We start from the raw sequence: 16785 nt of genomic DNA, 5'->3' as shown, positions 1-16785 counted from the left end.
GTTTTCTTGTTCTTACCAACAGTGTGGGTATGAACATATGTGCAAGAGTCTCTCTAGAATACATACCTGAGAGTGGAACTGCTAGATCATAAGGCATGCACGTCTTTAGCCTTACCAGGTAATGCCAAATTGTTTTCCTAAGGGGCCTCACCAGCTTTTATATTCCCATTAGCACTGTGTAAGGATTCTAGTAATTCTCATTCCTGCCCACACTCGATAGTGTTTATGGCTTTGTGTACTACCGTGCTACTGAAAATGAAATTCTAGACTTGTGATACATATTGCCAAATTGTTCCTCAGCAATTCATATTACTATACTGTTACCAATTCATATTACCGCTAGCAGTTTTTTAAGTGTTTCTTTAGACTGTAGTCAACAATGAGCATTTTATTTTTTAATTGTCAATTTTAATATTCACCAAGTGGCTAAGCAGAAAAGATGTCTGACTTTACTTTGCATTCTTTGTTTACTAGAGAGATTGTATATTTTTTATGTCTTGTTGTATTTCTTCTCTGTAAAATACCTTTCCATATAAAATGTGGTGTTTGTAGGTCTAAGGTCAGAGGCATGAGATGGAGCATCAAGTAATCAAAAGAGAACTTTTCAGACACAGTAGCGAGGTATGTCTGTGCAGAATAAGAAAAGACAAATTTAACTCGAGAGATTATATCATTTCAATTTTACCATGGCTCTTTCATTCCATTAACATAAAAGAAACTCGAGATATTAGATTTTGATAAACAATCAAATTCTGTTTTTACTGTATGAAACTTAGATATCATATAGTACAGAATTCTATGTTTAAAAATAGCACTTACATAATAGGATGCGATATAAGTACATCTACAAATAACCACACTAGGCTTCTCCATTTTTCCAGTGATCTCAATATAATGTCCATTTTATTTTTTATGTTTTATAATGAAAAATATGAAACTGCAGGAAGAAAAATGATCTTTGTATGCCAGGTCACACAAGTCAACATCAAGGTCAAGAGTAAAACTAATTTTCCATTTTCCATTGTGGCCCAAACTCCCCACATTCCCTGCAAGTTTCTTACTGGTTAGGAATTTAAGTGTTTCAGAGAGGAAAGACTTCAGCCAAATAATTGTTATTTAAGATACAAAACAAAAACATTAGCATTGCGAGTTTCCAGAGTGTTGAAAGCTAAGTGTTTTAATGTTAAAATACTTGACATTTAAAAGGCTCGGGAGCCAAGCCTACTGAAGCCAACTAACATGCAAATTATAACAATTTATTTCTCTCAGGCCTTGGCATGCTATTTTTTTGGTGCCAGAAGTAGAGAGAGTTATTTGAGATTCAAATTCTTTGTATACTTGTATAACGCAGAACTATATTCCATGTGGAAAAATATCCTTGTATCCTCCTTTCCCTATTCCTTTCCTTAGGAACTGCCTAGACTTCCCCACTAATTTTGGGTCAGTCTGAAGGAGGTCAGCTGTGAGAGGCATCCAGTTCTTTCCTCGTGCTATCTTTTGCCCTTTCTGGTTTCAGGTGTTGGTGTGCTGTGCCTTCCTTCTGTCTTCCTTCTTCATGAGTTGTTTAGATCCCATTTCAACGTCAATAATTAAAGAATAATGAAAGAATGAGTGGCAATGGGCTGTATGGTTGTCAATTGCACTCCCCAAATTAACATTTTGGAACAATGTTCTTTGTGAAAACAACTACCTAGTTACCTTGTGTTCCAGCTCAGCACAACCCAGAGACTAAAGAACATACTAGAAGATGGCATGAGTTTAATTAGGGGCTTATGGACAGGAAGATCTTCCCCAAAGGTGGCTGTTTGGGAGATGAAAGTCTACACTCTTCCCAAAGCGAAGAGAGGAAAAGGGAGAGGGAGAGGCGTGCCCAGGAAAGGCTTATAAAGTTTGTCCTGTGAGATTTGGTTATAATAGAGTTTCAGCAGACTCTTGTGGTTATTAGAGGAGGCGGGTTGCATTCTTTGAACTGGAACGTCTGTCTGGGTCATGTAGGTGGCTGTGAGACTTGCTCTCGAAATGGAGGAGGGGTCAGGCAGGGGCCCTGAGTCTTTAGACCTTGGGAATTTGGTTGGGGAGGCAAATGACGATGGGGAATATTTTGAGTTCCTTCAAGGAATTTAACCCTTGTTTCTGAAGGAATAAAAACTGCACTATAGTGTATTCCCTCCCTTAGCCCAAAAAGATTTTGCCAGCTGAAAGGGTAGGTGCACAGATATTTGGAAGTCCTTCAATTTCAGTCTACCACAGCTCATCTACTCTCATCCCCTTCTCAAACTTAGGGTGTTGAGAGATTCAGGCATCAGTCTAGAGTTAGAACAAAGAAACATGACTAAAATCATTCTGTAGATCTGAAAATACGGAGTTACAAGCATAGTTTTGGAATAAAATAATAGCCCTGGGATCAGATCCTGGCACTGTTACTTCTCTTTAACTCTTTCTTTCCTTCCTTCTAATATTTACTGAACACCTCCTATATGCTCCTAGGCTTTGAAAATATAATAAAAAAGACAGTCTGTTCCTGGCCCTATGGGGCTTAAGTTAGTGAATGTAGGGGGAAATAGTAAAGATTTCTGCTTCTGATAAACACTATGAAGAAAACAAAGATAAGGTGACGGACTGACAGCTCAACAGAATATCACTTTAGATGGGATAATTTCTAAGCTGATATTTGAGTTGAAACTTGAAAAATGAAAAACAGCCAATTGGGAAAATGAACTGAGGCATGTTTGAGATAGTTTATATTCTTTATAAGGCAAAATCCCAGAGATAAAAAAGAGCTTGATGTGTTTGAGGGAAGGAAAAGAGAACATTGTAGCTATAGCAGAATGATGGAGGGGGAGAATCATAGATGAGACTGGAGCAGAAAGCAGGAGCCAGACCAGGTAGGGACTTCTAGGCCACAGTAAGGAGGTCAGATCTTATTCTAAGAGTGATAGGAAGCTATTAAAGGCTTCAAAGTTAGCATCATCTGATTTTGGTCTCAAAAGTTCATTCTAGGGCAGTGTGACAGTGGCTCAGTGGCAGAATTCTCACCTGCCATGCTGGAGACCCGGTTTTGATTCCCATTGCCTGCCCAGGTGAAAAAAAAGTTCATTCTGGCTGTTCTTTGGAGAGTAGAAGCACGGGGCTTGATTAAAAAGTTACTGGTAAAAAAAAAAGAGTTACTGGTTAGGCAAAGCTATAGGCTGAGCCCCCAGTCTTGGGGGTTGTTCATAGGAAACTTAACCCCACAAAGGACAGGTCAAGTCTACTTAAAATTTAGGCCTAAGAGTCACCCCCAAGAGAGCCTCTTTTGTTGCTCAGATGTGGCCTCTCTCTCCAGCCAACACAACAAGCAATCTCACCACCCTCCCCCTGTCTACGTGGGACATGACTCCCAGGGGTGTGGACCTTCCTGGCAACATGGGACAGAAATCCTAGAATGAGCTGAGACTCAGCATCAAAGAATTGAGAAAACCTTCTGGACCAAAAGGGGGAAGAGTGAAATGAGACAAAGTGTCAATGGCTGAGAGATTCCAAACAGAGTCGAGAGGTTATCCTGGAGGTCATTCTTATGCATTAAGTAGATATCACCTTGTTAGTCAAGATGTAATGGAGAGGCTGGAGGGAACTGCCTGAAAATGTAGAGCTGTGTTCCAGTAGCCATGTTTCTTGAGGATGATTGAATAATGATATAGCTTTCACAATGTGACTGTGTGATTGTGCAAACCTTGTGTCTGATGCTCCTTTTATCTACCTTGTCAACAGACAAGTAGAACATATGGAATAAAAATAAATAATAGGGGGAACAAATGTTAAAATAAATTTAGTTTGAAATGCTAGTGATCAATGAAAGCGAGGGGTAAGGGATATGGTATGTATAATCTTTTTTTTTCTGTTTTCGTTTTATTTCTTTTTCTGTTGTCTTTTTATTTCTTTTTCTGAATTGATGCAAATGTTCTAAGAAATGATGAATATGCAACTAAGGGATGATATCGTGAATTACTGATTATATATGTAGAATGAAATGATCACATGTTAATGTTTTAGTTCGTTCGTTGTTAAATTTTTTTAATAAATAAATAAATTAATTTAAAAAAAGTTACTGGTTAGGAATCCATGAAGAAGACAGTGACCTTCTCTAAAAAGGAGGCAACGGAGGTGGACAGATGTAGAGAGATTTTAGATTTCGTGGATAAATCTGACATGAGTTGTTTATAAATTAGGAGCAGTGGGGGCATGAGGGAAAGGAAGAAATCAAGGATGACTCAAGGATTTTGGCTTGAACTGGGTTAGACAGTGCTGTCATGTACTGAAATAGGGAAAACTAAAGAAAGGACAGCTATCTTTGAGATTACCCATAAGATATTTAAGTGTTTAAGCAAGCACTTGCATATATGTGTCTGAAATGCCTGTGGGATATCTGGGCAGGAGACACATTTGGGAATTATCAACACATAGAGGCATTTAAAGCTGTAGAACTGGAAGTTATCAACTGGATAAAGAAGAATGTACAGGTCTAGGTCAACATTTACAGATCAGGCAGAACTACAGAGGCCAACAAAGTGGTCAGTAAAGCAGGAGGAAATACAGAAAAGTGGAGAATGGGTAAAGAGGTGGTTAACTTTGTTGAAAGCTGAGCGGTTGAGCACTTATCATGTGACTTTGGATAAACTACTTAATCTATCTAAACCTCAATTTCCTCATCCATAAATTGTGGGCAAAAATCATGTCACACTTAATATGTATGTATTTTAAAAAGATAATGTATATAATGTTCTATGTGTCTGGTATGTAATATGATGGATAAGTGGTAGCTATTATTAGTCTATTGCTATTGAGTTCAGAAATCTATATGTATCAGGGGAACTATAAATATGTCAGGGGAAAATTGCCCATACATTTAGTGAAAAAGTTCTGAATAACAGCTAGCTTCATCACATCTTACAAATTATCCTTTAATGTTCATTTTACTCTTTGTAATTTTTTTAGCTCTTCTGGATTCAGGGCTTAAGAGACGAGAATTCCTTCTCTGGATAGTCAAAAGTTGCTATGACAACTGACTGGAAATGAAAATCCTCTGCTTTATTTATTTATCTGAGGGTGATATGCTGCAGAAACAGAAATGTAATAGCAGCAAATGTTGCTTCAGAACTTTTAGAAGTGGCATGCAAGGGCCATGTTCTCTCCCATCTGTCAATATTTTTTATTATTTCTCATTTATTTTTCCATGGTCATTGACAAAATCAAAACATATGTAAGTTTAGTCAGTCTAAAGGAGATAAATTAGAAGATTAAATATCATTTGAAGAACAAGTAAAGCATAACAAACCCACAATAAAGTTATTAACACCATGCAATAACTTTAAAAGTATTTTGGAAATCAAATAAAAAAGGAAAACATGATGATTTAGGGAATTCTCAAAAGTCTGTTTAAAGATTTCAGATAGGTTCATTGAGAGAAACTTCTGAACTGATATATATGATATATATGTTGAACTCTGTAATAATAATAATAGTGGCTAACACTTGCACATCACTTTACAGTTTATAAAGCATTCTCAGGCTTTATAGAAGGTGATATTACAATTATTTCTTTTTTACTTTTGCCCCAAATCTTACAACAGGCTAACACAGATATAGAATTTGAATCATGGATCTTTTTCTAAAACTTTTGCTCTTTCTATGGCACTAAGAGATAACTCCGTTAATTGCATTTTTTAAAAAATCATTGTGAAATATGACATTCACATAAGTACATAAAACTTGTACCTCTTAATAAATAACTTTAAGACTAACATCTTAAATGTTCGGATTTTGTCATAGACAACAAATGTCATCAGCTGTTTTCTTGGACTAGTTCACTATGTATTTTTGAGAAAATTATTCCTGAATACCCAGGTCTGATAAACCATAGTTGGTCAAATATTCTTTCAGATGTAATTGGTGTTTCATTAAAAAAAATGGTTAGGGGGTATGAGGGTAGTTCAGTGGTAGAATTCCCGCTTGCCATGCAGGAGACCCAGGTTTGATTCCCGGTCCATGCACTTCTCCAAAACAAACAAGCAAAGAAACAAACAAAAAACCAAACAAAACCAAAAATTCAACAAATGGTACTGCAGTAAGGGGATACTCACATGGAAAAAGAATGAAATGTGACCCCTGCCATACAGCATACAAAGAAAAAAAAGTGGCTAATTCAGCAACTCAAGCAACAGCATAATGCTTTTCCTTGAGAAAACCATTTCATGGAGGGTGTGCAGAAGTGCTGTACGTTGTCAAAGTGTAGTTTCCAGACCAGCAGCATCAGCATCAGTAGGGAACTAGTTGAGAAATACAAAGTATTGGACCCCACTCTAGATCTACTGAAACAGAAATTTTGAGAGTGAGGTCCAGTGATCTGTGTTTTAACAACCCTCCATATTCTTCTGATTCCATCTAAAGTTTGAGAATTACTTCTTCAGACTTAAGAACAATGGTTCTCAGCCTTGGTTGTACATTAGAATCACCTGCAGAGTTTATTATTTCCAACGCCTAGTTACTCTTGATTAATTAAACCAGAATCTCTGAGGGTGGGACTCAGATATCAGCATTTTAAAAAGCTCCCTTGTTGATTCTAAAGTACAGCTATGCTTAGGCTTTCTTTTTCAAACAGCTTTCAGTTCTGCTGTTCTCTGGTGCTGGACAGCAGTCTATCGAAAACAGAGTTCTCTCACAAGTTCATGGAGGTCAGTACCCAGTCGGCTGCTGGTTGAAGAAACATTAATTGTGCTTTCAGAATCATTTTTCCATCTTGAATATGGTGAACTAGAAAATGTCCCAGGACGACTCAAGAATATTTCAGATTAGTTAAACCTCTTTTAAGAAAGAGAAAATGGTGGAGGATCTGGTGAAGCCTCTGCTTTTATTACCAGTGAAATCCCCACTCTTCAGCTGTCCGAGCTTGCTGTTCTCCATAGTCTTCATTTCTCTACACTACCTTAGATCAGCAGTTCGCACCCTACCAGACTCAACATTCCCATTTTATAAATAAAGTCTTAATAGGCCTTTACCATCCTAAAGTGAAATACATACATAGTGCAACCTATCTATATATATAATTAAAAAAATCAGTATAACATACTAACTGTACTATAAAGGATAAATAAAATGAGATTAATTAATAAAAATATATTGCAATATGCGAATGTTTTGGAACTACACTGGCAGGCATAATGAATATCTCAGAAATTGGCAAATGCTTTTTATAAAAAAATTTTATTATGAAAAATTTTAAATATATACTAGAGAGAAGAGTATAATGAACTAGATCTTTACTAAGTACCCAGTTTCAATAATTATCATTTATCAATGCCCAATCTTTTTCATCCTCATCAATGCTACTTAAAATGTGATCCCTGGACCAGTGGCATAGGTGTCACCTAAGCTATGTTAGAAATGCAAATTCTGGGCGGGCCACGGTGGCTCAGCAGGCAAGAATGCTTGCCTGCCATGCCAGAGGACCCGGGTTCGATTCCCGGTGCCTGCCCATGTAAAAATAAAAAAAAGAATGCCTAGAGCAGGGACAAGGATGGTGAGCAAATGTACAAATAAAAGAATGTTTAAAAAAAAAAAAAAAAAAGAAATGCAAATTCTTTGGTCTAATTCCAGACCGCTGAGTCAGAATTGCCAGTGTAGGGTCCAGGAATCTGTGTTTTAAAATCCCCAGGTGATTTATAGGTTCACTAAGGTTTGAGAACCTTGATCTATGTAACATCTCCACCTTCTCAGATTATTTTAAAGATAATCCCACAGAGCGTCTAGGTATCATATTATGTCATCCATAAATACATCAGTATATTTCATTAAAAGAATCATTTTAGAAGAAGCATAATTGCATGTTTTAACTATAATTCCTTAATATCATGATATACCCCGAGTTTAAAATTTTCTCAAATTTTCATTAATGTCTTTATATATTTGATTTGTTTGAATCCTGATGCAAATAAATCCATACATTACATTAGGCTGATAGGTCTCTTAAATCTCTCAAGCTATGATGATTCTCTTTTTTATTTTCTGTCATTTATTTGTTAAAGAAACTGGATCATTTGTCACATAGTTTCCCACATTCAGGATTTTTCTGATTGTGTATCTGTGGTCTCAGTTTTAACGTGTTTCTCTGACCCCAGTATTTATTGTAATTGGGTGTTAGATCTAAAGGCTTAATTGGATTTGTTTTTTGGGCAAGCATAGTTCTCAGGTGGTACAATGGCCATCTCATTGGAGCACAGCAGAAAGCGTATACATATCTGGCTATGTCTTTCTCTGACAGTAATGTTGATTAGTGAGTTCCAGTGTTGTCAGCATGATCTATAAAGTTTAAAATATAAAGTTTCCCAACAACATTCCCCCAATAGTTTTAGTAGCCACTGATGATCACTCCCCAGCTCCATTATTTCATTAAAAGATACAACATAGTGACAGCCTAATATTTATTACCCTTTCTGCATTTATTATCAGGAATATTACTTTCCTTAATTGTTTATACAAAAAAAGTAAATACAAAATTTATGTTTATTAACTAGTCTTCAAATAATGAATTTGTACTCCAGCATCCTCCAGATTCTTTTTGAATATCATTATGCACTCAAGGATTTTAATATATTTGATATCTTTAATTTATTTCAGTCATCATTCATTATACACAAATTGTCTCATCTTTGGCCAGTTGGCACTTCTTCAATTTGGCTTCTGAAATCTTCTAACACAACTCATCAATGCCTTCCTTGCTTTGAGGGTATTAGAAGATATTTCAGGTTCATCTTATACATTTTCTGCCACAATCCTGAGGGCAAGTATTTCTCTAAGGAGTCTTGGTTCTTTTTACTGGGAAATGGTTTTTAGAGACCATAATCTGGATGGTATGGGTGCACATTGCCATGGGACTGATCGTTGTTCCTAGGCCTTTTCAGTGGAAAGAGCTAGGAAGTATATTTTTAAAGATAAAATTACTTCTATAGAATATCCTAATAGTTATGATTTTTACTTAAATTCTTTGATTTTATATTTGTATATCTTTCCTCTTCTAACAAAATTCTTGGGTTCCTAACATAATCACTTATTTGCTTTATTCATATAAACATATATAAAATACTTTCAAAATAATATCAGTATTGCTAATAACACTATGATAAATGAATAAAGTTTAAGATTTCCTTGTAGTTCTTTGTTTTTGTCCTTAGGCTATATTCAAGTAGGGGGGTACAGTCAAGTTTACTTAAAGTCTTAAAGTTACTTAAAATATTATTTCTGTGTAGTGAGATCGCCAACTTGATTTTCAGTTAGATTCATTTGTTTCATTTTATGTTTAATTTGGGGAATTTTTATTTCATTTAACTTTGTTTCTTAATTTTGTTAAACTTTCACTGGATCCAGAGGCAAAACTGTTAAACAAGATACACTCAGGAAGGGCTTGCTTTCATCCCTCTCCCTTTCACTCTGCTCTCCCCCATGGCTAACTATTTTCATAGCTTTTTGTGTATACTTCCATAATTTTTTTTATAATATGAGCATGTAAGTCTATATTATATATGTGTTTGCTTGTATTCCTTCCTTTCTTACCTAAAAGTGACATATGTACTCTTTGTACCTTGCTTTTGTTTTTAAGTTAATAATATATCCTCAGATTCTATAGCAATATACATAGATATTACTTGGTTCTTTTAATAGTGGTGTAGTATTCTACTATATGGATGTATACAATACATTCAAATCAATCACCTATTGATGGCCATTTGGATTGAAAGCAGTCTTATATTACTTACAAATATTGCCATGAGTCCTTGCATATTCTGTTTTTGATATTTTTGTCATATTGTCATTGAGATATGTTCCGAGAAGTGAGATTTCTGGGTCAAAAATAAATGAATTTTTAGTTTTTTAGCTATTGCCAAATTCTCTCTATAGAGATGGTACTGTTTTATATTCCTGTAATCAATGTGTGAGAATTCCACATGCTTAAAATTATTGCTTGGATGTTATTTTTCTTTATATCTCTATTTTGGAATAAGGGTAAAAGAGGTTATGTGGGTGTGGGGAGAGAAAGAATATAATTGTATATGAGATGAGACAGGCACACATAGATATACTGCATTAGTACCTCAATTAAGTATTATGGCAGTGTTGCTGCGAGTGATGTTGTAAGAAATTAGGATTTAAGGGATGATTATGGTTGCTGAATCATTATATAGATATTTCTTTTTGCTTTCTGGTATATTGGAGTAGAAAGAGGGAAATATCTGAAATCTTTGAATTGGAATCCAACTGCCTTTATCTCTGATAATGATTGTACAGCCGTATCTTGTGCCTTTGTCCTTTTTTTTTTTTTTTTAACTTTGGAAGTTCTAAGCGCAAAGGATCTAATGCTAATGAAGGAACAGGAGTCAGCCATTAACTGCTTCTAGCCCCAGTTTCACTCCTTTACATTTGTAAATTGTTTCTGCTTAGGCTATTGAAATGATAACTCTGTCTCCTTTCCTTTTGGCTTGAACTTTGCTATTGAAATGATAACTCTGTCACCCTTTCTTTTTGCTTAGACTTGCTATTTGAAATTGTAATGAGTGCATTTCCCCTTGTTAGAATCCATAAAAGCCTTGAGCCCCCTAGACTTGGGGAGACAGATTTTTGGGCTACTAGGCCATCTGTTCTCCTGCTTCTCTTTGAAATACCTCAGGAATTGGTCATTTGAGCCACTGAGCAGAGAATTCACTGCCTCTGTCTGGTATCAATGTAATTTTTCAAAATGGCAGACAATAGTTGGTAAAGTTCAAAGCAAAACAAACTATAATTTTCTCTTGATTTACATAGCATTTGCACTTATGAAAAATTCAGTATATATTAAAACTGTATGAAATCATTTTTTTGTTGTTGTTTCTTCTTAAAACAGATGAGGTTCTAGACCTGGGTAACTATAAAACATTTTTTTAAAAAAGCATTTATGAATGTCTGGCTGGACATAAGAAAATCATGAGGGATAGAGGACAGTTCTTTGTTACATGGGGGTGTACCCCTCAGATCTTTCTTCAAGAGAGAATCTGCAGAGTACTCTAGTTAGCTGATGGCCCCTTAATGCACAATTTCACGAGTCATTGCAGCATTCATGTCTAGAATACATTCTTTCTAGGCTGCTCTAAGCCAATGATTGAGTCAGATCATTCTGCCCAATATGAGCCTCCTCTAATGGGCAATCTTTTCTGTGGGGGGCTATTTTCCCCAATAATATTGGGGGATATTGTCCCCAATAAATTTCTTGCAACTCTAATTCTGTTTTGATGTCTTCTTTAGAGAAGACTAAAACTGAAAGCTGGTACTTATAGTGATCTGAGAAAGCAAGTGGTAAGATGGGGTCTAGGGACTAATCACTCCACCAGATGGTAAAGAAGACCCCCACACTGAATGGAATGTATGGCACAGAAAGTAGACATAAGGTACCCTGACATAAGATAGTGCCCTAATTGCTGAAGATTTCACTGATAATATTTTGGGAAAAAAGTTCAAGTGTTGAGGAACATTCTTGGAATGATTTAGGCATTTGAAAGGGCAATGGAGTTGGTTGGTTATTACTGAGTTGTATTAATGCACAACAGAGAGATAATAAGGAACTGAAGGCTGTTTACAAACAGTTAAAACTTAAGTGTGAAAGCTAAAGGATCTCTCTGGTTGCTTACAAAGAACTGTGACAAACTGGTCAATTTACCTCAAGGACAAATGAGGTTGCTGCATAACATCTACAATCAGAAGGCGAGAGTGGAGGGGCAGGAAGCTGAGGAAAGTCATATCAATAGACAGTCATAATCTGTTGCTCCATTCCTGAATCTGGGCAATTACCATATCTGGAACCCTTTACTGAAGAGGTGTCTGTGTCCCTAAGACAAGGACCCTGCAACATTGTGGCAAGTATATATAATGATTCCTCCAGTCATTCCTCAAAGGGACCTAAGTCATTTAGGAGGGTAAAGAATTTACAGTGGGGACAGAAGATATTACTGAGTCATTTCAAGGAGCTTTAGACCTATGATCTGAGTAGACTTTGCTATCTGGAAATCTGAAGTGTCACCATGGTTCCCTGTTAGAGCGGGGGCCTAGGAGTAGGAGCCCTCAGCCAAGTCTGGTTTACAGTGAATTCACTGGGTCTGCAGACTTCTCTGGTGACATTTCCCTGGTCTCTAAGAGTATAACTGCAGTCGACATACTTGGCAGTTTAAGTATTGGATCCTTGAGCTGTTAGATAAGAACTATTACAGTAAGGAAAACTAACTGGAAGCCTCTAACTGTCCCTTATCCCAGCCATGAGAGAAACTAAAAAAAGTTAATTTTGTGTTCCTGAGGGGGTAGTAGTGATTAGCGCCATTCTGGATTAGCGCCATTACTACCACAGCAAGTTTAACCTAGTAGTAGTTCCCATTGCTGCTGTGCTGGGCATGATATTGTTGGTTGGCAGACTAATAAGGCCTAATGTACATGGTATGTGGTGTTGATTTTGTGAATATATTCTCTGATATTCCAACCAGAAACGAGAATCAGAAACAGTTCATATTCACATGGAATGGCCAAGATTTATTTACAGTTTTGCCAAAGGCCTATGTTAACTCTTCCACCGCCAACTCTTTTTTTCTCGCATGGGCAGGCACTGGGAATTGAACCCAGGTCTCTGGCATGGCAAGCAAAAACTCTGCCACTGTGCCACCACTGCCCACCCCACCCCTAACTCTTTTATAGTTTGAAGAGATCTGGCTGTCTGGACATTTTGTAGGCTCTCACATTGATATATTGATAATATGCTGATTGAGCAAGACAAGTAAGAGGTGGCTTGTATGCTAGAGGCCTTTGGTGGAAGCTAGAGGGTAAAATATAAACCCTAGGAATATTAGGGATCTGCTACTTCTGTAAAGTTTTTAAGGGTCCAGTAGTCAAAGGCATGTGGAGATATCCCTTCCAGAGTCAAAGATATATTTCTGTAACTTGTGTCTCCAACTGTAATGATAGAAGCACAATGCTTGGTGGGCCTCTGGAGGCAACACCTTCCACACATGGGACTCCTATTCTGACTCATACACTAGGTACCATGGAATGCTGCAAACTCTTGATTGGAGCCTAGAGCAGCAAAGACTTCTGCAGCAGTCAGTGTGGAGTTTAGCAAGTCCAAGCGGGAGATCACAATATAGGCCCCTGGTGTTTTGGGCAAAGGCCATGACATCTGTAGTGGAGAATTTTACTCCTTCTGAGAAACAGCTCCTAGTGTTGTACTGTGCCCTGGCAGAGTTTAAAAGCATGACCATGAAGCACCAACTGACCATACATCCAGAAGGAACCTTTATGGCTGAATTCTGTCACATGTGCCAAGTTATAAAGTCAATGGGCCCAGCAGTAGCTCATCATAATATTGAAATGATGCATCCAGAATCAAATCCCAGTAGAACCAGAGGGCATGAGTCAAATGCATAAGTAGTAGCCCAGACCCCCATGGCATCCACTATGGTGGCATCAGCGCTGCCTTCTCAGATTGTACTGGCCACAGAGAGGGTCATATTTGGCCAACTTTGGGAGGAGAAAAAAGCAGATTTGGTTTATGAAAGTATGTGGTAGAAGCTGAAAATGGATGGTGAGACATTACAGCCACATTCAGGGGTGGCTCTAAAACACAGTGGAAAGGAAAATCTTCCTAGTAGACAAAGCTACAACCAGTGCTCCTAGTCCACCACTTTGTGTGGAAAGAGAAGTGACCCATGGTGAGAATTTATATAGATTTCTGGGCAGTGGCAAAGTCTGGCAGGAAAAGGACTGGAATATTAGAGATGAGAAGGTCTGGAGAAGAGGCATGTGAATGGATATATGAGAGTGGATACAAAGGTTAAAGATTTTTTGTATCACATGTTCACTCTGACCAGAAGCATTCATCATGGAAAAGAACTGAATTAAGTAGACAAAAAGATTTTACCAGTTGGTGACAGCCAAGCTTTGTCATAGATCACCTAAAATTATCACAATGGATACATGAATGGAGTAACCATGTTGGCAGAGATGGAGGCTACACAGGGCTCAACAGCATGAATTTTTGCTTCTTAAGGTCATTCTAGTTACCTCAGTTTCTTAAATTCTAACCTGCCAGCAACAGAGACCAATGTTGAGTTCCTGATGTGGCATTATTACTTGAGGAGATCAACTAGACACTTGGTGGCAAGTCAACAATATGGGCTCTTTCCATTCTGGAGTGGCCCATTGTTCATTCTCATAAGGATAGTTACCTATTTTGGATTTGTGTTAGCTTTTCTTGCCTGCAGAAACTTAGCCAGCACCACTATCTAGATGTTTATAGAAGGCCTGATCCACAGACAGGGGACCCACAGTCAACAAAGCATCCAAACACAGAATGCATTTCACAGTAAAGTGGGATGGGTGTCAGCTCATGACCAAGGTATCTACTGGGTATATTATATCCAGAATCACCATCCAGAAGCAGCCAGCCAGATAGAGCACTGTCCTACTGAAGGTACAGCTGAAGTGACAGTTCAGAGTCAATATTCAGCAAGGATGAGTACCATCCTTCACGATGCAGTATATACACCAAATCAGAGACTTATATATGGTATTGTCTCCAGTAGGAAGAACAAATGGGTCCAGGAACAAAGGGGAGGATGCACAGTGGTTCCACTTGACTTTACTCTCACTGACTCACTGGAGCAATTTGTACTTCTACTCCTATAACTCTGGGCTTTGTAGGTTTAGATGGTCCTGTCCCCAAAGTGGGGAGAGGAGATGCATTCTTGTCAGGGAATACACAAGCTATAGCTCTCAGTGAGCTACAAGCTATGACTGAGGTCTGGGCACTTTAGACTCTTTGTGTCTAAACAACAAAAGGAATCACCATCTTGACAGGGATAGCTGACCCTGATGAGCAGGAAGAGGAAGGGTTGCTTTTATATAGTAGGGAAGGGAAAAATATATGTGGACCCTAGGTGATCCACTTGGGACCCTTCTTGTCCAATTGTAACTGTGAAAGGACATATGTAGCAATCCCAGCCTGAAAAGCATATAATTATCAATAAATATACATTCCTCATTAGGAATAAGGATTTGGGTCACACCACCAGGTAGCCACTGAGAGAGGTGAAGGAAACTGGAATTTGAAATGGAGAGTGGAGGAGGAGGAAGAAGATGAGTAGCAGTTGTAGCTCTGAGACCAACTTAGTGATAGGGCTGTAGTTTGCCCAGATAATCTCCCTCTGAGTTTTCCCTTAGCAAATGAGATCCAGAGGAGTTGTAGAGGAGCTGCTCCCAAAACATGTGTGGAGAAGTAGATCAGTGTTGGGAAAGGAGAGTTTTATGATGCCATTGAATGTACTGCTAAGCTTTTCCTTAGAGAGGAAAAAAGAGGATTGAAGAAATAATGAAAGGACAAAATAGATTCAAATGCTTCTAAAGTTGCAGAAATATCAGGAAATGACACTTATAAAGAAGAAGAAGCAGATGAAGATGAAGATGAGACTGAAACTGAAGATGAATCCTTTGATGAACTATCTCCAGCAGCAATTTATAAATGGCATTGTTTATCTCCAAAAATCAAGATGCAAATTTAAAATAACACCAAGAAAATGCCTCCCAAGCTGGCCTATTTAGTCGCAGCTGCTGGGAAAGTAAATAGAGACCACTAAAAGCATTTATTAATGGTGATATGAAGTTTCAAACAGAAAAACGTGACTCCCTCAGCCTATGAGTCAGTCAAAGGATTCCAGACCACCAACTAAAAAAATGGTTAGCCATGATGCCAAAACCACGAACATGAATGAAGCCTGGAAATACAGAGGGACCCTGAAAGAGTCTAAGTGAGAAATCACAGGGGAGAATCTATGATAAGGTCAGTGATAATTATAGGGCAGGTAGAGTCACCTCTGTTAAATTCTGATGCTATCCCTCCTGATAGCCATAAGTAAAACTTAAAAGATGCTATGAAGTTTCCATAAATTTAAGAAGAAACAGACCTGTTGCAACTCTGCAACTCAATCAGAAATGTGAGCACTCATACATTTAGAAAGTTAATTCATCTTGTTTTCCATGCTGGATCTTAATTCCCAGACCTCATCTCCCAGAACTTCTTAATTTGCATCCAACTTTAACCTGGCAAAGAAAGTGACCAAAAGAAAGTGAAAACATCAAAATAATCACCTTACAATAACATCTAAAAGAAAAAAAAAATCTAGGAATAATTTTAACCAAGGATATAAAGCCAATCATAAAATGTATAAGGAAGGGGCAAGGAGCCCCAAAAGCTAAACCTATTTTGAAAAAGAAGAAAGTTTGAGGACTCACACTTCTTGATTGCAAAACTTACTAGAAAGCTACAGTGATCAAAAAAGTGTGGTGCTGACACAAGGACAAATATATAGACCAAAGCAATTAATTGAGAGTTCAGAAGTAAAACCACATATTTTTTTACATATTTTGACCACTCAATGGGGAAAGAAAAGTCTCTTCAACAAATGCTGTGTATCAAAATGGTTCAATAATCTAAGTATTTAAGCTAAAACCATAAAACTCCTAGAAGAAAACATAGGAGAAAATCTTCAGGACCTAGTGTTAGGTAATGGATTATCAGACTTTGTACCCAAAGTATGAGCAACAAAAGAAAAAAATTAGGTAAATGGGACTTCATTAAAATTAAGCCATTATCAAGAAAGTGAAATGACAACCTGCAGATTGTGAAAAAAAATTTGAAATCATATATCTTTTAATATATCCGGAATACACAAAAACACAAATAGCCCA

At 37.4% G+C, this 16785-nt stretch overlaps 1 long non-coding RNA gene across 1 annotated transcript in view; it reads right to left on the bottom strand.

Moving 5' to 3' along the window:
• Positions 1 to 524: 524 nt before the first annotated feature.
• LOC143642798 (uncharacterized) overlaps positions 525 to 16785 on the bottom strand; it is a 30703-nt gene continuing 14442 nt past the window's right edge. Inside the window, exon 3 of the long non-coding RNA XR_013155871.1 lies at positions 525 to 627. This is a non-coding gene — a long non-coding RNA (uncharacterized LOC143642798). The remainder of the gene's footprint in view (positions 628 to 16785) is intronic.

This window comes from Tamandua tetradactyla, chromosome 7 (assembly GCF_023851605.1).
Source record: "Tamandua tetradactyla isolate mTamTet1 chromosome 7, mTamTet1.pri, whole genome shotgun sequence".
NCBI lineage: Eukaryota > Metazoa > Chordata > Mammalia > Pilosa > Myrmecophagidae > Tamandua > Tamandua tetradactyla.
This window is presented reverse-complemented; position numbering and strand designations above follow the sequence as displayed.